This window comes from Narcine bancroftii, chromosome 2 (assembly GCF_036971445.1).
Source record: "Narcine bancroftii isolate sNarBan1 chromosome 2, sNarBan1.hap1, whole genome shotgun sequence".
NCBI lineage: Eukaryota > Metazoa > Chordata > Chondrichthyes > Torpediniformes > Narcinidae > Narcine > Narcine bancroftii.
The window spans coordinates 32,366,925-32,394,160 of NC_091470.1; the positions used below are offsets into that span (position 1 = coordinate 32,366,925).

Here is a 27,236-nt window from a genome sequence, read left to right on the forward strand (position 1 = left end):
ATTTCCTTACAAGGCACAGAACTTGCAGGGGGAAAAAAAATAGACTGACCTTGCTCAAAGCAATCCATCTTGGATATTTTATTCTGCAAGCATGAAAATTGCTCTTTACATAGAATGGATTAAAAGTTTCATGGACACAGTAGCACAGTAATACATTATGGATGAAGTGAAACTCATTGTTATGTTGTCATCCTCTGCTTTTTTTACTAGCGTATCAGGAAACTTCAAATGCATTAAGTAAGGAGGAATTAGAGAATTGCAAATACTTTTTAAAAAGATGTTATTTATTTTGCAGTTTTGAGGTCAAAGAAAGGAGACCATAAGTTGTAATTCAGAATTTAGTAGATATTCCAGCTATGAGCTCATATTTGGAAGTGGAAGATCAATGGCAATAAAATATATTATAAGACTGTTGCTCAAATTAGAAGCATTACTGGAAAATGTAAACGAAGAAGAAATCCAAATAGATTAAGTTGGGTTGTATATTTGCAGAGCATGTCACAAGACAATAATTTGATTTACTCCTTGTGTTGTCAAGAAATGACTGAGAGCAATTCGAGGGCAGCCGAAGACATGTTCCAGAACTGGGAGTCTTCAGCCAAGCTAATCCAATATACCACAAAACTGGCCTCTATCTAACAATGTAGAAAAGCCATGTCCAGTCCATAAATACCAGAAAAACCCAACACAACAAATTGCTTTATCAGTCTACTTTTAATTATCAACAGAATTATGAAAAGTGTCATAGATAACGTAATGAAGTGGCACTTAGGGGGGAGTCACGTGATGGAGTAGTGGCCGGTAGGGGAATTCCAGCCCTCTCCAGAAAAGTTAAAAAAAGATAGAGAAAAAGCAAAGGCACAAACTTAAAAACCAAAACAAAGTGAAAGTAAAAGTGTGAAGAAAATGGCAGCGAAGAAAGAAAAACCAAAAACAACGGGAAGAAAAGAAGAAGGAAAGACGTCGGAAGAAGAAGGTGAAGGCCTTACCTGTCCGAAGAGGCCCGCCGCGGAGAGAGAGGCCCGCTCCCACAGGTCAGTGGAGGTCCCGGGCTCGGGACTACAAAAATGGCTCGCAGAGCCGAGTAAAAGTGCGCAACCGCGCATGCGCGATGTGCATGAAAAAAAACACACTGACGGGAGCGGGGAACAGCTGCGGAGTCGATCTCCACAGCTGAGAGAGACACCTGCAGCACAGCAGCAGGTGCAGAACACAGACAATAACGACAACAAGAAAGAAGAGGGTAAAAAGAAAACAAGGAAACAACAGATGGTCAACCCAGAGGAAGAAGAAGAAGAAGAACAGAAAGAAGTAGAAGAAGAAGAGAAAAGCAAGACAATGGATGTATCTTTTTTTAAAGAATATATGGAATCAGTGAAAGAATGGCAATTACAAGAATTTAATGAGATAAAAAGAAGAATTAAGAATGCAGAAGAAAGAATGAATAAAATGGAAGTGGCCATATCAGAATTGGCAAAAAGAGTGGAAAATATGGAAAAACGAGAAACATTTGTAGATATGGAAGTAAAAGACTTAAAAGAGAAATTAGAAGAATCTAATAAAAAAGCTAAAGAGGCACAGGAGCTGTTAGCTCAGAAGATAGATATAATAGAAAACTATAATAGAAAAAATAATATAAAGATAGTGGGCCTTAAGGAAGATGAAGAAGGCAAGAATATGAGAGAATTTATAAAAGATTGGATCCCCAGGGTCCTGGGAAGACCAGAATTACAGGAAGAAATGGAAATTTTCTATCCAGACATGAGTTTTGAACTCCTGAAGAAGAGGAAGGAGTTCAATACAGCGAAAACGATCTTATGGAAAAAAGGATATAAATTTATGTTAAGGTACCCAGCGGTACTTAAAATAATTATTCCAGGGCAACAAAACAGACTATTCTCGGATCCAGAGGAAGCAAGGAAATTTGCAGAACAACTACAAAACAAGCAGAGAGATGAAGACATGTAATAAGAGTAAAAATGACCACGATCTATATGTATGTGTGTAAAGGGGTATATGTGTGTATATATATATAGTGTGCATACATGAATGTATCCATATTTAGAGGAAAATATATAGAATATAGACAAGAATTAATAAGGGAGGGAAATGGAATAGAGGGAATAAGGAGGGAATTAAAAGAGTGACCTTTGTTACATATGAAAATTGAAATCTTTTCTGGGGGGGGCTGGGTGGGGAGGAGTTACGGTCACTGCAAAATCAGCTGACGTTTGCGAGTGAATTCACAAATCCAAATAGAGAGGGGAGATGTGGTTGTCCGACAAGGGATAAAGGACAACTCAGGAGGGGGAGGAGAGATTAGGGTTAAAGAAGTTTTAAATAGGAGAATAGGGAAAATGTTTGATGTTTTAGAAATGTTGTCTTATAAAGTGTTCAAAACAAGAAAGCAGAAATGGATAAGAAGGAAAGGTAATGATGGAGAAACGGAAAGGGAAGATAAACAAAGTATAAAATGGCTACGCTGAACTATATGACTTTAAATATTAACGGAATACATAACCAAATTAAAAGGAAGAAACTGCTAAATTTAGTGAAAAAAGAAAAAATTGATATAGCATTTGTGCAAGAAACACATTTAACTGAATTGGAGCACAAGAAATTAAAGAGAGATTGGGTAGGACACGTAACAGCAGCGTCATATAATTCAAAAGCAAGAGGAGTAGCTATATTAATCAGTAAAAATGTACCAATTAAAATAGAAGAGGAAATAATAGATCCAGCAGGGAGATATGTAATGATAAAGTGTCAGATATATTCGGAGTTTTGGAATCTACTCAATGTATATTCACCTAACGAAGAAGATCAAAAGTTTATGCAAGATATCTTTTTGAAGATAGCAGATACGCAAGGGAACATATTAATAGGAGGGGATTTCCACCTGAATTTCGATTCAAATATGGACAAAACTGGGAAAAAAAATTAACAGAAATAAAGTGGCACTTACTTGTCAATACCCAACTCACTATTGGTGCAGCTTAGATCTTGCCAAGGCAGTTCATTACGGTCTGGGTCCAAAATAGTTGAATTTTGAAGAAGTGACTGCTCCTTGATGTTAAGGCACATCCTGAATGTGGCATTAACGAGCCCCATTAAAACTGAAGTCCAATGGTTGCTGGAGGTCAATAATCTCAGCCGCAGGACCTTGTTGCAGGAGTTCCTCCAGTTAGTGACAACAGCCCAACTAATTTCAGGTAATTCATCTATGATATTCCTCCCACCAGAAGATCATTACTTCCATCATCCATACCAGTGCCATGTAGGAGCAATCTCAGCTCTGCCCATAGTTTTGCCGATTGTTCTCTTTTGAGTAGCTCCCCAGATTCCTTCTGAATGCTGTGAATGAACCTGCCTTCTGATTGGTCGAAGCAGAATCTCACAAGGAATCTAGAAGCTTTCTTCATACCATTTTAGTTCTTCTGCCAATGTTCTTCATTTATGTTTTCTAGGGTTTTTTTTATTCTAATCTTTTTTAATTGTTTTTATAAGTAATAAAATATCATGAAGAAAAGAGAACGAAACTGAAAATACAAGATAAAAGTACAAACGGTATAAACAGCCCCCTGCTCCTCCTCTCCAATGGGTAAAAATATATTTTTTTTAAATCTAAATTGTACCTGGGTATGTTTTACCACCTAACCTACTCTAAGAAAAAAAAAACTACCAAAAAAACATCTGAGCAGCTTATCCTGAGGGTTACCTATATTTTGTAGCTTTTGATTCATACCTTGAATCAAAAAGCAAAGGTAAGACTATATCGTATCTGGAAGAATGAGTACATCTAATCACATTAAAAACATTTACATCAAATGAAAATAAGACATAAAATGTCGCTACATATCTTCAAATTTCACCAATGAATCAAATACATGATATCTAATTTTTTTCTAAATTTAAACAGGACATGAGAGAACCATTGAAACACTGTTGGAGGTCTAGAGTCTTTCCATTTGAATAAGGTGGCTCTTCTAGCCAACAACATAGAGAAGGCCACAACCCATGGTGCAGGAACAGAAAAAGTCCCTTTGGCTGGGTCAATAACCCCAAAAATAGCTGTTACTGGATTGGGTGGTAGCTCCACCTGGAGTATAGTTGAAAAGATATTAAAAGTTTCTTTCCAAAAGATTTTTAAGGATGGACAAGACCAAAACATATGTGTCAATATAGCAATTTCAGATTTGCAACTGTCACAAATAGAGAAAAAAATACAAGCCGATTTGTTTTAAAACATTTTGCTAAAGGGACAATTTATTTACTCTAACTGGACTTTCCATGATTTCAATATCTCTAACAGATCCCTCTTGACCTCATGTGCTTTGAAAGAACAACCACAGCTCCTCCTGCGTATTAATATCACTAAAAACTCTGATCCGTGGAATTATTTTCGTGTATCTCTCCAAAGTCTCATTAATCAATCCATACTTGGGGGGGGTTTCAGAGTTACCACGGACCAGAATCGTAACTAGAGCAACCACATTAATACTTTTGCTAAAAGATCAGTTCAGAGTCTTGGAATTTCTTTTAAAATTTACACATACAGCACGGTAACAGGCCATTTCAACCCACAAGTCCATGCCACCCAATTTATAACCCAATTCACCCGCAGTACATTTCGAATGGTGGGAGGAAACCAGAACCCCCCCAGGGAAAGCCCAAACAGATATGGGGAGTGTATTCAACTCTTGTGATAGTACAGATTCTATCACCAATGTGTATATGTACATATGTACAGATGGTAGTGTAGGATGACTGTGATTGGCTGAGAGTGTAGCCACACCTACTGGCAGGTCTTAAAGGATTGCTCCTAGCCAGACCAGGTCATTCTGGACTGGTCGACCTACTTGCGATATGCTTCAGTCTTTTAGTTAATAAAAGCCTTGGTTTGGATCAACAAGTCTTTGGTTCTTTTGACACGCATTACAATTTTATTAACTAAAAAAAATTTTGAAGGGATGGAGCGTATGCTACGGCTGGAACACCTCGACCGACCCACAGTCAGCTACAGCCTCGAATGACTTTAAGCACTGGGTGAGATGTCTTTGGATCTTTCAACGTGCACTACAACTCCTTACAGATTAGAACCCTGGTCCCGATCGCTGGAGCTGTATAAGCGTGCACTAACCACTATGCCAACTGTGCCGCCCCAGCTAAGTGACATACTGCCTCAGCACTAAAGTCAAGACACTAAGCCAGAAGTGCCATAGAGTGTAATGCAACCAAACCCAAGAAGCTTCAGGCCTTGATGAAGGGCTCAGGGCCGAAATGTCGGTAATATATCTTTACTACCTCTAGGCACTGTGAGACTGGTTTTTCTGTGAGTGTTTTTTACTACAATCATAGCATTTTCAGACTTCCATGTTTCACTAAAATCAGGGTCTTTCCTGTCTTGAAAACAATGCCACCAACTCAAGTTTTCAAAGAAGCAGCATGCTCTATTTATTTGGAAATATTACCTCATCTCCATTATTGTTCCATCCAAATTCTGAAAAAAACAATGAAAATTTCTCCACAACTAGAGATGAGCAATAACAGCTGAATTTTCCAGAAATGCTCATGTCTTATAAACAAACAAATAAAAGCAATTTCCAATCCAATTGCAAATTAATTATGAATCACAGTAATTAGATAAAACAAACATATAATTACAAATTCTTTTAAATTCGTTTTAAACACAGGAAACAGATTGTATTGATTTAAAATGCAAATGGTGAAAGAGTTAAATCTGTCGTTACATTTGGCAAGTCAACAGAGCTGTGGTCATCCCATCTTCCCTATATGGATGCGAGACCTGGATTCTGTACCAATATCACATCAAACAACTGGAGAAATTCACATGCGCACCATCCGTTCCATCCTTGGCGCCCTTCGGCAAGACTGTGTCTCGAATCTGGAGGTCTTGAGTCACGCAAAATCCACCAGCATCGAGTCCCTGATCATCAGAGCCCAAGTGCGATGGGTGGGACACGTCATCAGAATGGATGACCACTGTATGCCTCGCCAGCTGCTCTTCAGTGAACTAAAGACTGAAAGGAGATCTCAACGTCATCCATCCAAGCACTATAAAGACGCTATGAAGGAAACCCTGCGCTACTGTGGCATCCCGCCCAGAGAACTAGAAGTTGCAGCTGCTGACAGGTCCCATTGGCGAGCCCTGTGTGATGAAGCCTACAGCAGTTTCCAGCGCCCCCACTGTGTTAAACTTTGCACTTCCAGACTGTGACTGTAAAGTCATCTTCATGTCCACAGATGAACTGTACAACAATGTGTCTTCTTTGAATTGAAGGACAACCAATAATATTTGGCACAAAAGGGCATGATCCTGGGTTCTACTGTTCTCTGTTCTAACATATCCTAACAGTGTAGCAGAATCCCACATGATACTGCTCAAGTCATGAAACATTCTTCAAGCAACGCAGAGTTGTAAAGACTTTCTCAATTATAGCAAGATGGTGGTATGTAGTTTTCTGATTGACTTTTAAATGAAGATATATGAGGGAATAAATCATCTTTGGACAAACAAATTTGGGTGCAGCAGTCTGACTTTCTGTCCCATTTACAGCATTACAAAAATGACTATAAAGGCACTTCACTGCAGACGGACACTTGAAATTATGAAAAACATGTTTCTCTCTGATTTGAATTCTTTGAGCAGGAATCTTATGCAGTCGCACAAAAAATCGACATCATGTAAAAGTCACCCCTAGTCTTTCACCTCAGCTCCAGCCACTCACAGGCCAGAGGTCCCGATGCTTTGGTTGCAAACTCTCACCTCTCACCTCCACTATACAGTGGAGGTCCCGATGCTTCAAACGTGGACTCACACCTTGGCCCCCAGCCTTTCACTGATCGGAGCTCCCAATACTTTGAATGTGGATGCATACCTCGACCCTGGCCACCCACCCATCGGAGCTCCCAATATCTCAAATGTGGTCTCTTGCCTTGGCCCCAGCTGCCCTCCATTATGAGGGCAACACCTCCACCCATCGCACTTGGGCAGATACTTATAGAAGACCCGATCTCCCTTATGGTAGTGCATGTGTTTTGACGTTCAGATTCTGTATTTTTACTTTAATTCATGATGTTTTTTTATTTATTCATTTAGTGATCATTTGGATTTGACCAGCTGATATGGTATTTTGAATTCCAGTGTGAATTTCAGTCCTGAAAAGCTGTATCCATGAAGTAGCTGACCTCATGAATGTAACATTAAGATGGTCTACAAAATTCGACTTTTGCACGTATATATGGGAATTATGGAGAATGTAGGTATCTAATGGATGTGGAATATCTTCATTGAATGAACAGTGACACATTACTGGAGAACAATAAGAGATAAGGAACTAGGATTTATTGGATTTAGAATTGTTTACAATAAAACTACTGAGGCAGATTCCATCAGAATTTGACAATGAAAATTTGGCCTGTTGTCAAACTCCAGGTTTGTATGTCTCAATGCTTCAAATTGAGATTCTGCATCAAGGCTAAGAGTGTAAAAAGGTTGCCATGAAATGGCAAGAGGAAGGCAAAAAATGAGGCTCGTAGGTGATCAATGGATGGACACATGGTTCGCCAAGTCCTGATTCTACAGCTGCATGTCCCTCCACCTATCACCAACCAATCCAACTCACACCTTCCTCTCAGTTCTTTATACTGGTTATCATTCCTCTGCACTTTCAGTCCTGATGCAGATTCTTAACTTGGAACATTGTCTTTTATCTCAACAGATGCTGCCTGACCCGCCAAGTTCCTCCAGCAGATTCTTTTTTGCTCCAGCTTCCAGCATCTGCAATCTCTTGGGCCTCCAGTGCAATGGGAGACATTCAGTGCCCACTACCTCTGGTGAATGTTCATATGTGGCTAAGCAAATGAAGGGTGTCCAAATTTGGCAAACACGACGACTGACCTAACTGAAAATCTGCAAACGTGTATTTTCCAATAGGTCCAGAATCTTGGATATTCTCTCCAGCCAACCCAAACCTGCTCAAATTCAATCTCTCCCATGAATCCATCTCTCCTATTCTCGCGCCATCCCCTCACTGTAACCCCTGAACTCAGCATGTATCACATATTGTGCCTCATCTAATAGACCAGATAGCACACCAATGTGAAGATGATTGAAACCTTTGATTGATGTTTTTCATTTATTGATAGCAAAAAAATTTGAATTATTTATTTATAAAACAAAGTCCTTTTAAAAATTTAACAAATTGTGTATGTTTACAGGATCAAATTAGAAGAAACTAAAACAATTTAGTGCAAATGTATTTTGACTGAATATGGCATTACTGCTAACTGAAAAAAAAAGCAAGTCTAGATTGTACAGAGTTCAAATATATAGGTTGGCTATCTCACATTAATCATAAATTAATAAAACTGTTCCTGATGTTTCTAACATCCCCTGCTGTGGCAGTGAATAAAAGTTGCATTTACTTCAGATTATGCCCAATTCTTCATTCCCACAAGGCACTTTATAATTTATGATGGCATCCAATTTGCATTTTCTGTGTCGTGTTATTAAATGGCTGCCTGCTTTCAGGTTGATTGTAACAGTACAGGGTGGTAGATTCCCTCCACGACTGGTGCACTTACTGTGGAGCATTCTGATTTCATCTAAAGGACGGTTTTTGTTTTTGTTTACAAAAATACCATACACCTGTATGTACAAAATCTTTGGAAAGGTCACGTTAAACATTTATGTTTATCCGTTAAGAATTTAATGGTTTAGGTAATATAAATATCATTTAGAAGTGGTAAAGACTTTTTAAATTCCTTATAGAGTGTAAAAATCACCTGCAATCAACTACGCAGTAAATTTCATTCCACGTTATTTGATCTCCAACAGCTTTGGGGCCAGCCATTTATAAAAAATATATATATTTTACTCAAGATTAACTTTAATGCCAATACTTGCCTGTCTTGGAAAAAGTGTGGATAAATTGACACTCCTGCCAAGTGATGAAGGTGCTCCACAACACTGTTTAATACACAGGAAGAAACCTCAGCATTTTAAAGCGGTACAACTTCCACTGTTGACATTTGTGGATCTCTGCTTTGTGTCTGGAATTTTCATTAATTACTCACAGAACCTATTTGTCATGTCATGCACATAATGTGGTGTCTTCCAGCAGAGTTACAGGTGCAAAATTGCTATCACTGATATTACATAACATAACATAACATAACAATTACAGCAGCACGGAAACAGGCCATTAGGCCCTTCTAGTCCACACCGAACCAAACACCCCTTTCTAGTTCCACCTCCCTGCACAATGCCCATAACCCTCCATCTTCTTCTCATCCATATACCTGTCCAACCTTTTCTTAAATAATACAATTGACTCCGCCACCACTATTTCTCCCGGAAGCTCATTCCACACGGCTACCACTCTCTGAGTAAAGAAGTTCCCCCTCATGTTACCTCTAAACCTCTCCCCCTTAATTCTTAACTCATGTCCTCTTGTTTTAATCTTTCCTCCTCTTAACGGAAATAGTCTATCCACATCCACTCTGTCTATCCCTTTCATAATCTTAAATACTTCTATCAAATCCCCTCTCAACCTTCTACGCTCCAAAGAATAAAGACCTAATCTGTCCAATCTCTCCCTATACTCTAGATGCTTAAACCCAGGTAACATTCTGGTAAACCTTCTCTGCACTCTCTCCACTCTGTTTATATCCTTCCTATAATTAGGCGACCAGAACTGCACACAGAACTCCAAATTAGGCCGCACCAACGTCTTATACAATCTCAACATCACCTCCCAACTCCTATATTCCATGCAATGATTGATAAAGGCCAGCATACTAAAAGCCTTCTTCACCATCTTATTCACGTGAGTTTCTACCTTCAGGGAACGATGTACCGTTACTCCTAAATCTTTCTGCTCTTCTGTATTCATCAATGCTCACCCATTTACCACGTATGTCCTATTCTGATTCTTCTTACCAAAATGAAGCACCTCACACTTATCAGCATTAAATTCCATCTGCCATTTTTCAGCCCACTTTTCTAAGCAGCCCAAATCCCTCTGCAATCCTTGTAAACCTTCTTCATTATCCACTATTCCATCTATCTTAGTATCATCTGCATATTTACTAATCCAATTCACCACCCCATCATCTAGATCATTAATGTATATAACGAACAACAATGGGCCCAATACAGATCCTTGAGGCACACCACTGGTCACCGGCCTCCAACCTGACAGACAATTATCCACTACCACTCTCTGGCCTCTCCCTTTCAGCCAATGTTCAATCCATTTGACTATCTCAAAATTTATACCTAAAGACTGCACCTTCCTAACTAACCTTCCATGTGGTACCTTATCGAAGGCCTTACTGAAGTCCATATAGACAACATCCACCACGCTACCCTCATCCACATTCCTAGTCACCTCTTCAAAAAATTCAATCAGATTGGTCAAACATGACCTTCCTCCCACAAATCCATGTTGAGTGCTCCTGATCAGACCCTGTCTATCCAGATGTTTATAAGTACTTGAATAAATAAATTAGTACAAAATAAGAGAAAGTGTGGGAGTGTCTCTGGTTTCATTGTCCTTTCACAAATCTGATGACGAAGGGGGAAAAGCCATTGCTGTCCCATTGGATGTTCATCTTTAGGTTCCTGTATCTCCTTCCTGATGGGAGCAGTGTCAAGAAGGCATGGCCCGGGTAGTGAGGGCCCTTCAAGGTAGAGGTCGCTTTCTTGAGACCCCACCTCTTGTAGGGGTCCTTAATGGAGTGAAGGCTGGTGCCCATGATGGTGCTGGCCCAGTTCGCAATTCTCTGTAGTCCTTTCCTGTCCTGTGCATTGGAACCTCCAGACCAGACAGTGATGCAAACAGTCAGAATGGTCTCCACTTTACATCTGCCAAAATTTACATAGGTCTTTGGTAACTCCTCACAAAGTAGAGCTACTTGTACACCTTCTTTGTGGTTGCAATGACACCCAGGATAGATCTTCAAGGGTGTTGACACCCATAAATTTGAAGTTCTTACCCTTTCTACTGATGAGGACTGGATTCTGTTCTCCTGATTTCCTATCTTGAAGTACACAATCAGCTCCTTAGCTTTGCTAATGTTGAGTGCAAGGATGTTGTTGTGACACGACTCAACCAGCTGAACTATCTCACTCCTGTGAATTTCCTTTTTGCCATCTGTGATTCTGCCAAATGATAGTTGGTGTCATTGGCAAATTTTTAGATGGTATTTGAATTGTGCTTAGTCACACAGTCATCATTATCGAGAGAGTAGTAGGCCAAGCATGCATCCTTGAGGTGTGCCTGTGCTGATTGTCAGCGAGGAGGAGATGATGTTTCCAATTCGTACTGACTGTAACAATTCGTCTGATGTGATAGTCAAGGATCCAGTTGCAAAGGGAGGTGGAGAGGCCCAGGTTTTGAAGCTTGCTGACTGGTACTGGAGGTATGATGGTGTTGAAGGCCGAGCTGTATTCAATGAAAAGAAGCCTGATATACATGTTGCTGTCATCCAGGTGATCCAGGCCTGAGTGGAGAGCCAGTGAGATTGCATCTGCTGTAGAGTGAATGTAATGGTAGGCGAATTGCAGTGGGTCCAGACCTTTAATGAGGCACAAGTTGATTCTGGCCATGACCAACCTCTCAAAGCATGTCATCACAGTAGATGTGAGTCCTAACTGGGCAATAATCATTGAGCCAGCTCTCTCTGTACTTCTTGGGCATTGTCCTCTTTTGAAGTAAGTGGGGACCTCTGACTGCAGCGACGAGAGACTGAAAATATCCATGAACACTCCAGCTGGCTGGTTGGCACAGATTTTTAGTACCCGATTGCAGAATGTAAAAGTTTTAATAATCCCTCAGTTAAAGCAAGAACAGCTCTAATTTTTCACACTTGCAACATTTTCTTATTGTCCTATTTAACAATCTTTGGAATTACCAAAAATGTTGAAAAGGTGAACAATGGCCTGATGCTCACTGCATTCATATTGCAGTAATACTCTGAACATCCCAAAATGTCTTGACTAAAATTCAGCTTGATGCAATGAATTATGACAATATCACTTCAGTTCGCTGGTGTAAACAACCATATTGCAACCTATCCTAAATATAGCATAAAATTAATCTGCCTCACGTTTGTAATGCTTGTCCAAGTCAGGCAGCCTTACTGAGGAAGTGCATTATTTAAGTCTTCTATAAATAGCTACACAGAATAGGGCTTCTGAGTTGGGAAGAAGGTCAATGCCTCCTGGTTGGTTACAAACAAACATACTGAGGCCAACAGAAAGCTGTAACATTGATTTCTAGATAATATATTTTCAATCCTTTCTTCCCTATTGTTTACCAGTAATGAAGTGATTTTTTTCTCTCAGATTCACTATTTATTCTTGCTAACGAATTAGCGTGAAACAATTAAATTTGTTTTTGCTTGTTTTTTATGTCTTTGTCATGGTTTATGAAGTCTAAATATAGTCAGGCAATGCGGAGAAATCTTCAAGAAGTTTAAACCTTTATTTGCAAACAAAGGCTGAGACAATCAAAAGAACCAGTCACTTGACTGTCTGCCGAACACAGAATTTTTTTATATATTATACTATATTAATCACTGAGGAGGACTTTGCCGTCTGAGCTGCACAGCGGGCTTTGGACTTGGGGTGAGGGGCCGTACATAGCCTTTAGAGCCTCGTAAAAACCCATGAAGTCGCCAATGTCCGCGCTGAGCTGGGTTCGTTTGGCGAGGCTAGTCCACCACTCATTTTGGATCTCCCGGAGTTTGCGCTGAAGATGGCTGCATGCGCGACGGAAGGCTCGTTTCTTCTCTGGCCAGGACGGCTTTGCAAGGTGAGCCTGGTGGGCAGCTCGCTTCTTTGCCAGCAGCTCCTGGATTTCCTAGTTGTTTTCGTCGAACCAGTCCTTGTTTTTCCTGGAGGAGAAGCCCAGTATCTCTTCAGTGGATTGCAGTATGGCAGTCTTCAGCTGATCCCAGAGGGTTTCAGGGGATGAGTCCATGAGGCAGATTGCATCCTCGAGCTTTACTTTGAGGTTTGCCTGGAAGTTTCCTCTCACAAAGATTAACGGATACAGAGCCGTTGTCATACCCACACTCCTGTTCAGCTCAGAATCATGGGTCCTCTACCAGCATCACCTACGGCTCCTAGAACGCTTCCACCAGCGTTGTCTCCGCTCCATCCTCAACATTCATTGGAGCGACTTCATCACCAACATCGAAGTACTCGAGATGGCAGAGGCCGACAGCATCAAATCCACGCTGCTGAAGATCAAACTGCGCTGGGTAGGTCATGTCTCCAGAATGGAGGACCATCGCCTTCCCAAGATCGTGTTATATGGCGAGCTCTCCACTGGCCACCGAGACAGAGGTGCACCAAAGAAGAGGTACAAGGACTGCCTAAAGAAATCTCTTGGTGCCTGCCACATTGACCACCGCCAGTGGGCTGATATCGCCTCAAACCGTGCATCTTGGCGCCTCACAGTTCGGCGGGCAGCAACCTCCTTTGAAGAAGACGGCAGAGCCCACCTCACTGACAAAAGACAAAGGTGGAAAAACCCAACACCCAACCCCAACCAACCAATTTTCCCTTGCAACCGTTGCAACCGTATCTGCCTGTCCCGCATCGGACTTGTCAGCCACAAACGAATCTGCAGCTGACATGGACATTACCCCTCCATAAATCTTCATCAGCGAAGCCAAGCCAAAGAAAGAAAGATATTAATGACATATCTGCACCCAATCATTCACAACCACATAGCTTAACAGGACGTCATCCCTTGGCTTGCTACAATTATTTTCATTATTTTCCTCCCATTAATCTAATCATGTTTGGAACCCCGTGTTTCATCATATCCTGCCACCATTATCTTCAATTCATTACTGTGACCTTGTGCAGTAAATACATAATGGATTATTACTTTTGTAACCTAGTGTGTGTAAATTGTTACATAGTAATGGGTAAGAGCTAGTACATATTTCATGTGGTTTATTTTCCATATGCTCTCTCTCAATCTCACCTCATTTCATGATTTTTGTTAGGGTACAGATTTACAGTAATATCTCACGTGATCAGTAATTTTACGATGCCCAGCAGTGTTCACCAGAAAGTTCTGTAACCAATGCAGGTATTTCATTGAGCCACAATGTTCAGCACAGGCACGTGGGTGCTCTGACAGGTATCATTCGTTAGGGATTAGAAACAAGAGCGCTAGTCAATGTTAACCAAAGAGTCTTGAACCAAAATGCAGGAAAACAACTATGTGCTCGCCGAGATCAAATAACCTTCTTGTCATTATCTCACTGACAATTTTAGATTGATGAACTTCTACTCTCAAACTAGAGGAACCGTGTTTAAATATTAGATTGCTCAGCACTGCGGTTTTTGACAAGGTGCAATTGATAATTGACTTAACATTGGAATAAATTATTTCACCGAACAATTTTAGGTCAAGACCCAGAATTCATAAAATTCAACATGGTACTTCCTATCATGAGTCACTTGGTGCAATTTGAGAATTGAGCATCTGTGAGGAGATATCATTCCCCATACATTTTTTTTGGAAGCATTGTGGAAAACATGGACAAACTTGGTTTTGATGCCCGTCACTGGGTACTTCCGAGAACACATCTGGGAAGCCTACGGGAAAGTACAATGCTTTTCCATGTGTGCCAGATCTCCATATCCAGATGTACTAATCCCCAATCTAAAGCTCCATCACCTTTCCTACATAGAGCCAGTCCCTTGGCTAAATCTCACTGCTTTGCAACTTCTCCCTTCACCTGCTTATCCTAACCCCAGCCCTCTCTCCTAACTTCATGTAGTTCCTAATCTTCAGTATCCTCCCCTTCCAGTCTTGAGTGTATCCTGCTCCCTAAAATTCCACCCAATTCTCATGACTGACTTTGAACATGTCCTTGAATTTCCCCTTCCTGGTAAAGTGTCTCTGCTACCAAATTTGCCCTTCATGACCAGAATTTCCCCATTCCTCAGTACTCTCCAACTATTCTTACTTTAATTCTGTTTTTACAAGAGAGGATACAAATAACCTCCCAAGGATGTTGGGAAACATAGAGACTAATGGAAGGGAGGAACTGAAAGAAATCAGTATCTCTAAGGACATGGTCTTGGGGAAATTGATGGGATTGAAGGCCGATAAATCCCAAGGGCCTGATAATCTACATCCTAGGGTACTTAAGGAAGTGGCCATTCAGATAGCAGATGCTTTAAGAATTATTTTCCAGAACTCGATAGACTCAGGATCAGTACCCATGGATTGGAGGGTAGCTAATGTTACCCCACTATTTAAAAAGGGGGGTGGAGAAAAAGCGGGGAATTATCGGCCAGTGAGCCTTACATCAGTAGTGGGCAAAATGATGGAATCCATTATTAAGGATGTAATAGCGGAGCATATGACTAGCAGAGAAGGGATCGGACAGAGTCAACATGGATTTACAAAAGGTAAATCGTGCTTGACAAATCTATTGGAATTCTTTGAGATGGTGACAGGTAAAATAGATGGGGGAGAGCCAGTGGATGTGGTGTACCTGGACTTCCAAAAGGCCTTCGATAAGGTCCCGCATAAACAACTGGCTTCCAAAATCAAGGCTCATGGGATTGGGGGCAAAGTATTGATGTGGATTGAGAACTGGCTGGCAGGTAAAAGACAGAGAGTTGGGATAAATGGCTCGTTTTCTGAGTGGCAGGCGGTGACCAGTGGGGTTCCACAGGGATCTGTACTGGGACCCCAGCTCTTCACAATTTACATTAATGATCTGCATGAGGGGATTGGATGTAATATCTCCAAATTTGCAGATGACACTAAGCTAGGGGGGGTTGTGTGCACGGAAGAGGGGAGTCAGGAAGCTCCAGTGTGATTTGGATAAATTGAGGGCCTGGGCAGATACATGGCAAATGCACTACAATGTGGATAAATGTGAGGTTATCCACTTTCGTAATACAAACCAGAGGGCAGATTAATATTTGAATGGCAATAGATTAAGAGATGGGGAAGTGCAGAGAGACCTAGGGGTACTTGTACATCAGTCTCTGAAGGCGAGCATGCAGGTACAGGAGGCGGTTAAAAAGGCAAATGGTATGTTGGCCTTCATATCAAGAGGGTTTGAGTATAGGAACAAGGATACCTTACTGCAGCTGTACAGGGCCTTGGTGAGACCCCACCTGGAGTATTGTGTGCAGTTTTGGTCACCTTATCTAAGGAAGGATGTTCTTGCAATGGAGGGAGTGCAGAGGCGATTCACCAGGCTGATACCTGGAATGGCAGGAATGACTTATGAGGAAAGATTGCGCAAATTGGGATTGTACTCGCTGGAGTTTAGAAGATTGAGAGGGGATCTCATAGAGACGTATAAAATTCTGGCAGGACTGGACAGAATGGATGCAGATGGGATGTTTCCAAGGATGGGAAAATCCAGAACCCGGGGCCATGGTTTGAGGATAATAGGCAAACCATTTAGGACCAAGACGAGGAGGAATTTCTTTACCCAGAGGGTAAAGTCATTGCCACAGAGGGCAGTGGAGGCAGGTTCATTAAACATATTTAAGAGGGAATTAGATCTATTTCTTCAGTATAATGGTATTAAAGGTTACGGAGAGAAGGCGGGGATGGGGTACTGAACTTTAAGATCAGCCATGATCTCGTTGAATGGCGGAGCAGGCTCGAAGGGTCGAATGACCTACTCCTGCTCCTATCTTCTATGTTTCTATGTTTCTATGTTTCTAAGTAATCGCATGTGCCCATGCTCCTTGAACTTCCCCTTCTACCCTCAAATGTATCATTGCTCCTCAATTTCTCTCCTCCTGACCTCAAGTGCCAAGCTCCCTGCAGTGCATGTCACTGATAGATCTTGGTTTGTCCCAAGCCCTTAACCGACTTCCAGCCAAAAATCACAATCAAAGGAGGAGGACTGGATGACATTTTGATGCCCGTCATTGAGTCATAAATTTATCAGCATGGAAACAGGCCATTTGCCTCAACTTGTCCATGCTAACATTGGCCCATTTCCATCTCAACCTTCCCGATCCATGTAACAGTTTAAATGCCTTTTGAAGATTTCAATTGTCCCTGGTTCCACCACTTCTTCATCCCATATGTGAAGAATGTGCCTCTCCAAAGAACCATAGAAAACTGCAGCAAATAAAGCAGGCCATTCAGCCCTTCTAGTTTGTGCTGAAACATCATTCTGCTAGTCTCACTGACATGCACCCATTCCATAACTCTCCAGACCTCTCCCATCCATGTATCTATCCAATTTATTATTAAAATTTAAGAGTGAACCCACATTTACCACATTAGATGGCAGCTCATTCCACGCTCCAACTACTTTCTGAGTGAAGAAGTTCCCCCTTTCACCCTAAAGCCATATCCTTTTATATTTATCCCTCCTATCCTACTCCCATTTACTCTGTCTATATCCCTCATAATTTTGTAAACCTCTATCAAATCACCCCTCATTCTTTTACGCTCCAAGGAATAATGTCCTAACCTATTTAATCTTGCCCCGTAACTCAACTCCTGAAGACTCGGCAACAGCCTAATTAATCTTCTCTGCACTCTATCGATCTTACTGATATCCTTCCTGTAGCTTGGTGACCAGAACTGCACACAATACTCCAAATTTGGCCTCACCAACATCTTATACAACCTCACCATAACATCCCAACTCCTGTACTCAATACTTTGATTTATGAAGGCCAAGATGCCAAAAGCTTTCTGTACAACCCTGTCTACCTGTGATGCCACTTTCAGGGAATTATGTATCTGTATTCCCAGATTCCTTTGTTTTTCCGCACTTCTCAGTGCCATACCATTTACTGTGTATGTCCTACCTTGGTCTGTCTTTCCAAAATGCAACACCTCACACTTGTCTGCGTTAACTTTCACCTGTCATTTTCTGTCCCATTTTTCCAGTTGGCCCAATCCCTCTACAAGCTATGAAAGCTTTCCTCGCTGTCCAAAACGCCCCCAATCTTAGGCTCATCAGCAAACTGATCCCTGAGGCACACCATTAATCACAGGTTTCCAGACTGAGAAGAAATCATCCACTACCACTCTCTGACTTCTCCCATTCAACCAATTTCAAGTGCAGTTTACAACCTCTCCATGGATACCTAGCATCTGAACCTTTTGAACCAACCTTGGTAAACTCCTCGAAAAACTCGTTAAGATTTGTTAAACACAGCCTACCACACAGAAAACAAAGTTGACTATCCTTATACTTGCATATCCGATCTCTCAGACACTGTCCAATAATTTACCCACTACTAATGTCAGGCTCACCGGCCTGTAATATCCTGGTTTACTTTTGGAGTCTTTTTTTAAACAATGGAACAACAATCCTCCAACACCTCACCTATGGCTAAGGACATTTTATATATATCTGCCAGGGCCCCTGCAATTTCTACACTGGCCTCCCTCAAGGTCCAAGAGGGATGCCCAGGAGATTTATCTACCTTTATTCGCTGAAAGGCACCAAGCACCTCCTCCTCTTTAATCTCTACAAGTTCCACCCCATTACTGCTTGTTTCCCTTCTTCTTTATACTCTAAGTAAATACTGATGTTAAAAAAACTGTTTAACATCTCCCCAATCTTGTGAGGCTCTACACACAGATGACTACTCTGATCTTCTAGGGCACACATGTCAAACTCTGGCCCGCGGGCCAAATTTGGCCTGCGATATAATTATATTTGGCCCGCGGGCCAAATTTGGCCTGCGATATAATTATATTTGGCCCGCAAGATCATATTAAATATATATTAGAGTTGGCCCACTGGCCGCCGCGCCAGTATAGCGCATGCACACTGAAGGTGAAAATGAAGACGCCGGAAGTGTGGAGGGATCTCAGAGTCCCGAATCCCGGGAATCGGAGCGCCGCACTCAGCCCGCCCGGCCCGGACACACAGACGCGGCTGGAGTTGGGGACCATCCTCGCTGGGTCTGCGCTTCAGCGGCAACGCCGGACCGAATGTCTCGTTGGCGATGCCTTCCCCCTCGCTCCGTGTGCGGCGGACCCTGCCTCCCGCTCCTTTTGTTGGAGACGAGCCCAGCGCCGTGAGATCGCAGTTTAATCCCTCTCCAACCATGGGAGGGGGGTGGGAGCAACGCACTCTTCTCAGCCAATTCCTCCACCGCCCTGGACGCCGGCGTTTCAACGGGGGGTTCGGGTGCCTTCGTCAGGTGACCGACCTGTTGGTCCAAGACAAGGGGAGAGCGTACAAACTCCACACAGACAGCACCTGAACTCAGGTGAACGTGGAGCTGCGACCCCACATTCCACATCAGGACTGTGTGTAAGATTGGGAGCAGTGAGATGGAAGCTTATTTTGTTCCTGTGATTTAAGCCTTCCTTGGGGTGGGGTGGGGGGTCCTTCTCTGACCACTTGTCTAACAATGAACCTAATCAGATGTGGAGTTACCACAATACAACAGTTCTCAACCTTTTTCTTTCCACTCGCGTCCCTGTGCCATTGGTGCTCTGTGATTAGTAAGGGATTGCTTAAGGTGGTCTGTGGGTGGAAAGAAAAAGTTTGAAGACCACTGCTTTAATCATCCCTCATTGACTCGTCATGTGCACGGTTTCAGAGCTCCAAAGGAAATGGGCCAATGACAATGACAATGAAAGAGTTTATCCAAAACTATTATTAAACATTTATTTTAATAAGAAAAAGTTTAACATTACATATGCTGAAAGAAGAGAAAACATGCAGATGTTGTTGAAAATTTTCAATAAATATTTAGTTCGGCCCACGACTTAGTCCAAGTTTTTAATTTTGGCCCTCCGTGAATTTGAGTTTTACACTCCTGTTCTAGAGGATCAATTTTGTCCCTTACTATCCTTTTATTCTTAACATACTTGTAGAAACCCTTTGGGTTTATCTACACATTATCTGCCAAAGCAACCTCATGTCTTCTTTTTGCCTTCCTGATTTCCTTCTTAAGTATTTTCTTACATTTTCTACACTCTTCAAGTACCTCATTTGTTCCTTGATGCCTACACCTGCTATACACCTCTCGCTTCATCTTAACCAGATTGCCAATATCCCTTTAAAACCAAGGTTCCCTATGCTTATTAACTTTGTCTTAACCCTAACAGGAACCTGCAAACTCTACACTCTCCAAATTTTGCCTCTGAAGGCCTTCCACTTACTGAACACATCCTTGCCAGAAAACAACTTATCCCAATCCACTCTTCCTCAATCCTTTTTTATTTCCACAAAATTGGCCCTTCTCCAATTTAGATTCTCAACTCGAGGACCAGACATATCCTTATCCATAATTAACTTGAAACTAATGACATTCTAGTGACTGGACCCAAAATGGTCACCTGCACATACTTCTGAAACCTGACTTGTCAATTACTGTATCCTCTCTCATTGGTACCTCTATATATTGATTTAGAAAACTTTCCTGATCACCTTTGACAATCTCAGGCCCCTTTTAAATCTTTGCCCTCTCATGTTACATCTATGCCCTCTAGTTTTTAGATTTCCCCTCCTCCCACCCATCCCTCCCCACCCCCCCACCCCCCCCCCCCCCCATCTGGGTAAAAGACTCTGACTACTGACTACAGTATATACTTTATCTCCATTCCCCGTGATTTTATAAACTTCTATTAGGTACCCACTTAGAGAAACATCCCGGCCTTTCTTTCTAATTCAAGCCTCCCTGCCCAAGTAGCATATTCTATCACATTAACCCTTTGGACGCTGTCCCTGTTTTCATGGACTACCAACAAGCACATATACTCCATGTCCCCATTTTTTGGGACTGGTTTCATACCCAACCATCTGCTGCTTCATATGGCTGTTCTTACCATGAATGCAGTCTGGAGTATATATTATGAGACGTTAAAATGGCCAGAGATCAAAGGGTTAACAGACCCTTAGAACCCTTTTTACCCTTAGAACCTTTTCAAAACTTAGAATGCTCTCTAATTTCCTGTGTATCTTTCCTTTTCATTATATAACACTTATATTGCCCATTAAATCTTCAATTTATCTTTACTGCCTCGGCTGTGTTCCTTCTGTCTTCATACAGACTGAGCCTAAAAAGAGAGGCTCCAGAGGTCAGGACAGCTAGAAGGTGATCACTGGAGGCTGAAGAACGGTTACACAATTTCCTCGAATCAGCAAATTGGGTGATGCTCAAGGACTCAGCTGAATGTCTGAAAGATTACACCATGGCTGTTTCAGACCAGCTGTGAATGAGTGTCTCAGTACATTTTCCAACACATCTGTAAAAGTTTGCTATGTTTCCAATGGCATACCAAACCTCTGCAAACTCCTGAGGAAGTAGAGGCACTTGGGACTTTCATTCCAACATAACAACCATTTGTAATGATGCTCATTTTTTTATTAATGCACGTTCAAATAACATTCAAGCAAAATATAATAATTCTTTGCCTTTGGGCATGACAAATCCTCAGTGAAAATGGAACACAAAAACTGCAAAAATTAAAAACCAGGCTTTGAGTAACCAGGTTACTCAAAGAAGGTTCACCAAATGTCCATTAGTTCTGGTAAAAGATTATTGATTGAAAGACATAGGGTCAGAGTTTGATCATCCCTGGAAACAGACGTAAATACTTCAGTGATTGACTATTCCATGCCCACAAATTGAGTTTGAGAAGAATTAAAAAATGGGATTCATGTTGACTCAGTATAAAATTTGGTGTTTATGAATGGCATGGACCAGATGGTACAAAAGATCTGTTTCAAAATTATTGTCAGACCACATACATGACATCACATACAACCCTTGAGATTCTTTTCTCCTGCTGGCCAAGTAGAATTTCTACTTATTGGTAAATAAAAACTGTCCTCATAAGAAAATATGGATACAAAAGAGAGAAATATGAACAAATAAATAAATGTAAACAAGCTAATGGTGCAATAGAGAAAAAAAGTTCAGTAATAAATAATGTATAAAGTAAGAGTCTTGAAATGAATCTCTGATTGAGTCTGTTGTTTGGGAGACTGATGGTTCAGGGTAGCGAACCTGTTGTTCCTAAACCTGGTGGCATGAGACTTTTGGCACCAAGACCTCTTTCCTATTGGCAGCAGCAATATCAGAACATATCCTGGGTGATGTGGAAACTTGACAATTGCTGCTGCTCTCTGATGGCATTGTTCCATACAGATGATCTCGATAGTAGGGAGAGTTTAGCATGTGAAGTACTGGCTGTGTCCAATACCATTGGCATGGCTTTCCACGCCGAAGTATTGGTGCTCCCATACCAGGCTGTGACGCAGCCAGTTAGTACATTTTCTACCACACATCTGTAGAAGTTTGCCAAGTTTCCAATGGCATACAAAACCTCTGCAAACTCCTGAGGAAGTAGAGGCACTAAGATTAATTGGGATAAAATTGAAATCTTGCCCCTAGTTAAGGGTAACTATACTTAATGTAAAAAGGCTACTCAATTTAGATGGCCAGATACTGGAATTAAATATTTAGGTATTAGAGTTGATAATGATTTAAGTAATGTATATAAATTGAATTATTTACCATTACTCTATAACTTTATCAGGTAAAGTTAATTGTTTCAAGATGAATATTTTCCCTCAAGTTCAATATTTTTTCCAGTCAATTCCGATTTCAATTTAGAGTAGTGGCCCGTTATCCAGGAGGCAGCCTGACACACAAAATAGCAGTCAAATATGGCAATCGCACAAGGCCCATACAGGATAATGGGCTTTATCCTCGGCCAACTACCCACGCAGTGGGAACATTGGCCAGTCAGTGACCAGAATGCCACTGATGTCACTTCTGCCGACAACAGCAGGAAAACTGGGCCCAGTAATGGGAAACTGGGCCTATATAAGCAGAGACAGAGAGTGCAATAAGCCCAGTCTTTTCTATAACCGCATCAAGTATATGTCATTCTTCCACTCTGTGCCGTAGCAACTTGCTACATCTGCAAACATTTTTTAAATACTTGAATACGAGTATTAGAAAGTTCTTATGGAAAGGGAAAATGGCAAGAGTTTCTTTGGAAAAATTTACTTGGAAGTTTGAATTGGGAGGTTTACAACTTCCTCATTTTAAAAAATATTATAATGCAGCTCAATTGAGATTCATTAATGCATTGTTTAGTTTAGATAGGATTCTTTCTTGGGCTAATATAGAACTTAGTAAAATTGAATAAATTAATTTACAGGATTTTATTTATGTGGAATTAAAAATTATTGGAATAAAGTAGAGATACGGCTGTTTTGAAAGATTTGATTGAATTATGGAATAAAATTGATATGAAATTGGTGTGAACTGTTTAATTTCATGAAAAATACCTTAATGTCAAAATGGACATTCTATTTTCAATGAATAATCAATTTCTGAGGAGTTGGATGTGAATGGGTGTTGAGAGGATAGAAGATTGTTTTGAAGCTGGAAGGTTTACTACTTTTGAACAAATGAATAAATTTAATATGCCAAATAATACTTTTTTTGCTGTTATTATCAAGTTAAGGCTTTTTGACTGATAGGATAGATCCTAGTTGGACATTACCTTTCCAGAGTGAATTGGAATTATTGATTTGTAATTGTAATGTGAATAAATGTATCTCTGTAATGTATTTCAAAAGCAAGACCTGAAAATAGGAGAGCATAAACCAAGATTAAGATGGGAAGTGGATTTGAATAGTCAAATAGATGAAAAAGATTGGATGCAACTATGTAGAGATAATATGACAAAGGTTATTAATGATAGATTCAATATTTTTTTTTACATCAGTTATACTTAACTTCTCAATTTTTTTTAAAAATTGAACCCAATTCTATCAGATTTATGTTTTATATGTGGTATGCATTCTACTTGGGAGTGTCCTAAAGTTAAAAACTTCTGGTTGGAAGTTGGAAATTTTTTGGAACAAATATCGGGGGTTAAGTTCCCGCAGGATTCCATGCTATTTTTGTTGGGTTACATTATGACTATAAGAACTAAATTAAAATTAACTATGTAGCAGAATTAATTTGTACGAATTGCTTTAGCTGTTTCTAGGAATGTATAGCTATTGGAAATCAGATAAAGATTTAGGGATGGAGGGATGGCATGCCGAACATTGTAGCTGTATTTCACTTAAGAAGATTACTTATAATTTACAAAATAAATATTAGATAGTTTAACAGACTCTCTCTTGGTAACCTCCAGCATCATTATATTATTAAAAACCCTATGTTAAATAGTTTATTCTTTTGACATTCTCCAGTTTTTCTTTCTTCTATTTCTGCTTCTTCTTTTTCTTTTTTTTGGGGGTGGGGGGTAGGGAGGGGGTAGAATTTGTATACCATATGTATACCTTTTGAAGCTTTTTATAGAAAGAAATGTATTTACAGTTGTGTTTTAAAAATTGCTAAGTAAAATATTTTTAAAAAAGAGAAAGTTGTAAATAAATAATAATTATTATTAATCATCTTAAGTTGTTTTAAATGTATTAGTAGTTTTGAGTCATTTGTGAATATTCATGGGTGTCAAAGACATTCATGTACACTCAGCCCCAGGTACATCTTTGACAACCACTTAGCAATAAGATGGGGCCTTACCAGATGTCCATGAATGTCGTTGGCCAGTTAGTATCAGAAGCTCAATGAGTGGGGTCTGACCAATCAGCTAGGATCAGCCTCCTAGGGTGAGCTGTACCCATGTCCAGAAAGAAAGAAACCATTTGGTCCATGAACCAGCAACCTTATTCAGCAGGTAATCTGCCCCAATTACATTAACAGCCTCGAAATAACTTCAGATCTTGCCATACCCAACATTTCCATAATTTGGTAACAATACATTTTACATAGAGGGAAACAACTCCTATAGGAATGCTAAAAAGACCAGCTGAGTTTCTCCAGCATTTAGGTGTGTTTACTACAATCACAGCATCTGCACCCTTTTGTGTTTCTCTTGGTCCAAACCAAGACTCATTATTTCTTGGAGAACTTTGAATATTCACCACACAACATTGCATCCAGGCATGGGTTTCAGCTGTACTGCGAAAAGTAAAATAGAAGCTGGATTCTAATTAACGTCATGGAAATGGCCATTATTAGTGAATAATGCTTGCATGACGGAGAACTCAATCATTTTTGATTGTTCATTAAATGGAGACCTTTGCCCCATCTAATGGTTTAGGGGAAAACATTTTAATTTTTATGTTTTTTTATGCCTATCTTTTCCGACTTAAAATTAGTTCTGCAATTATTTCTGGACTCTGCTCAGCCTTTGTGAGAAGTCTGAGTTCTGATGCTTGTTCAGGGAGCTAGCAGCGAAGATGTGCAACTGCCCGAGGCCATCAAATGTGCTTTGATTATATTTTCATGCTCTTCTGCAAACTGATGTAACTATAATAATGTATTAAGACTACATTTCCTTAGGAATGGGGTGGCACAAATTGGAAGACAGCTGATTATCTTTTGCTATTGGATTCTTGTCAGGTCCCGATTGATGTTTCTTCTTCTGGGCTTAAGATGACCTAATGTGAAAACAAGCTGCAAGACTCAACTTGCCCACTGGCTCCGCAGCGCAGAGCTACAATTAGACCACAATAATGGCAAAATAAGGCAAATTCATTTCCATCTCCACTCATCACAGACAGCAAAGCAGTGCAACTAGTGGAGCCACTGCCTCACAGAGCCAGTGATCAGGGTTCAATCCTCATTCCCAGCACTGCCTTTGTGGAGTTATTCTGTGTACATTTTTTCTGTGTGCGCCGATTTCCTGCTGTATCCCAAAGTTATGAAGATCAGTAAGTAGCTCTATTTATTGACCCTAGAGTGTAGTATCTGAGAATGCTGGGAGCTAACATGAGATTAAAATAGGTTTAGTGTTAATGGGTGTTTCTGTGTAGTATGAATCAATGAAAGCCATTGGGAGAAGAGGCGCTGTATTACTGCAAACTTATTTGTAAATTTAATTTAGACATACAGCACGGTAACAGGCCCTTCAGGAGCCCTATGCTTCCCAATGACACCCAAATGACCTACCTACAATCCCCAGTATGTTTAGAATGGTGGGAGGAAACCGGAACACCCAAAGGAAAGCCACTCAGGCACACGGAGATGTACTAACTCCTTACGGACAGCACTGGATTCAAATCTGGTGCAGTAACAGCGTAGTGCTTACCTTATCTCCAAGGAATTCTAATTCCCAGCAGCGCTCTTGAAAGGAGATATTGTCAATTTTTTTTTAAGTTAGTTGTTTCAACTGAAAAGCCACCAAGATGGCTCACGAGGAAAGTAGAAAGCTCCTTTTAGTAGAAAAGGCTAGGTAGAAGATGCACTGGCAATGCAAAATTAATCCTTGCAGGTTAGGCTGAGTGCTAGATGCACAAAAGGTTCATGCTTCCATCTCGTCATGTTAAAGCGACCACTCGCTGATTGAAGCCTGCCTGAATGTTCTCAAAACAGAAGCTGTTCATTGGTTCCAACTACAGGGAGAGGCTGGTCTGCAGAATTTGGGTGTTTGGAAAAAGTTGTGGAGAGAGCAATTGTGGCTATGGCCCACTGAATGGATAAGTGCAGAAAAGGAACAAGATTCTTATCTCACAGGACCCATGGAGATCCCTCAGATCCAATGTTACACAGCAGTAGGTGTAGCTCAGAGAGGTCACTCTGATGAATGGAGTCCCAAGGACAAGAAAGCAGAGTTGCAAGAAGTTTAACAAACTTAGAGACTTGGTTGAGTTTAGAGAAAATACTATTGTCCAATTTTCTGGAAAGTACACCGGTGGCCTCATTTACCCATTCATAAACTCTTTTCCTACATGACATTTATTTCACCACTACTGGAAGTTCAAGACTTCATCCACACCTTAGCAGCACAGTATTGCAGCTAGCACCGCTGTTGTCTCACAGCTTCTGTGACCCAATTCAGGTCTGACCTCCCTGTGGACTTGTCTACGTGGAGTCCACTTATTGTTCTGTGACCAAACGGTTACTCCATTCTCCTCCCACATTACAAAGATCTGCAAGTTGATCTGATAATTATCCACTGTAAGGTTTCCCTGATGTGATAGTGAGTATTAGAATAATAAGACCATAAGACATAGGAGCAGAAATAGGCTACTCAGCCCATCGAGTCTTCCCCGCATTTAATCATGAGCTGATCCATTTTCCCATTCAGTCCCACTGTCTGGCCATCTTCCCATAATCTTTGATGTCCGGGCTAATCAAGAACCTATCAATCTCTGTCTTAAATACACACAATGGACTGTGGCCT

At 40.8% G+C, this 27,236-nt stretch overlaps 1 long non-coding RNA gene across 1 annotated transcript in view; it reads left to right on the forward strand.

Annotated features, from left to right (window-relative positions):
* LOC138753325 (uncharacterized) overlaps positions 1 to 25,472 on the forward strand; it is a 94,776-nt gene extending 69,304 nt beyond the window's left edge. The window contains exon 4 of the long non-coding RNA XR_011351105.1: positions 25,454 to 25,472. This is a non-coding gene — a long non-coding RNA (uncharacterized lncRNA). The remainder of the gene's footprint in view (positions 1 to 25,453) is intronic.
* Positions 25,473 to 27,236: the final 1,764 nt, after the last annotated feature.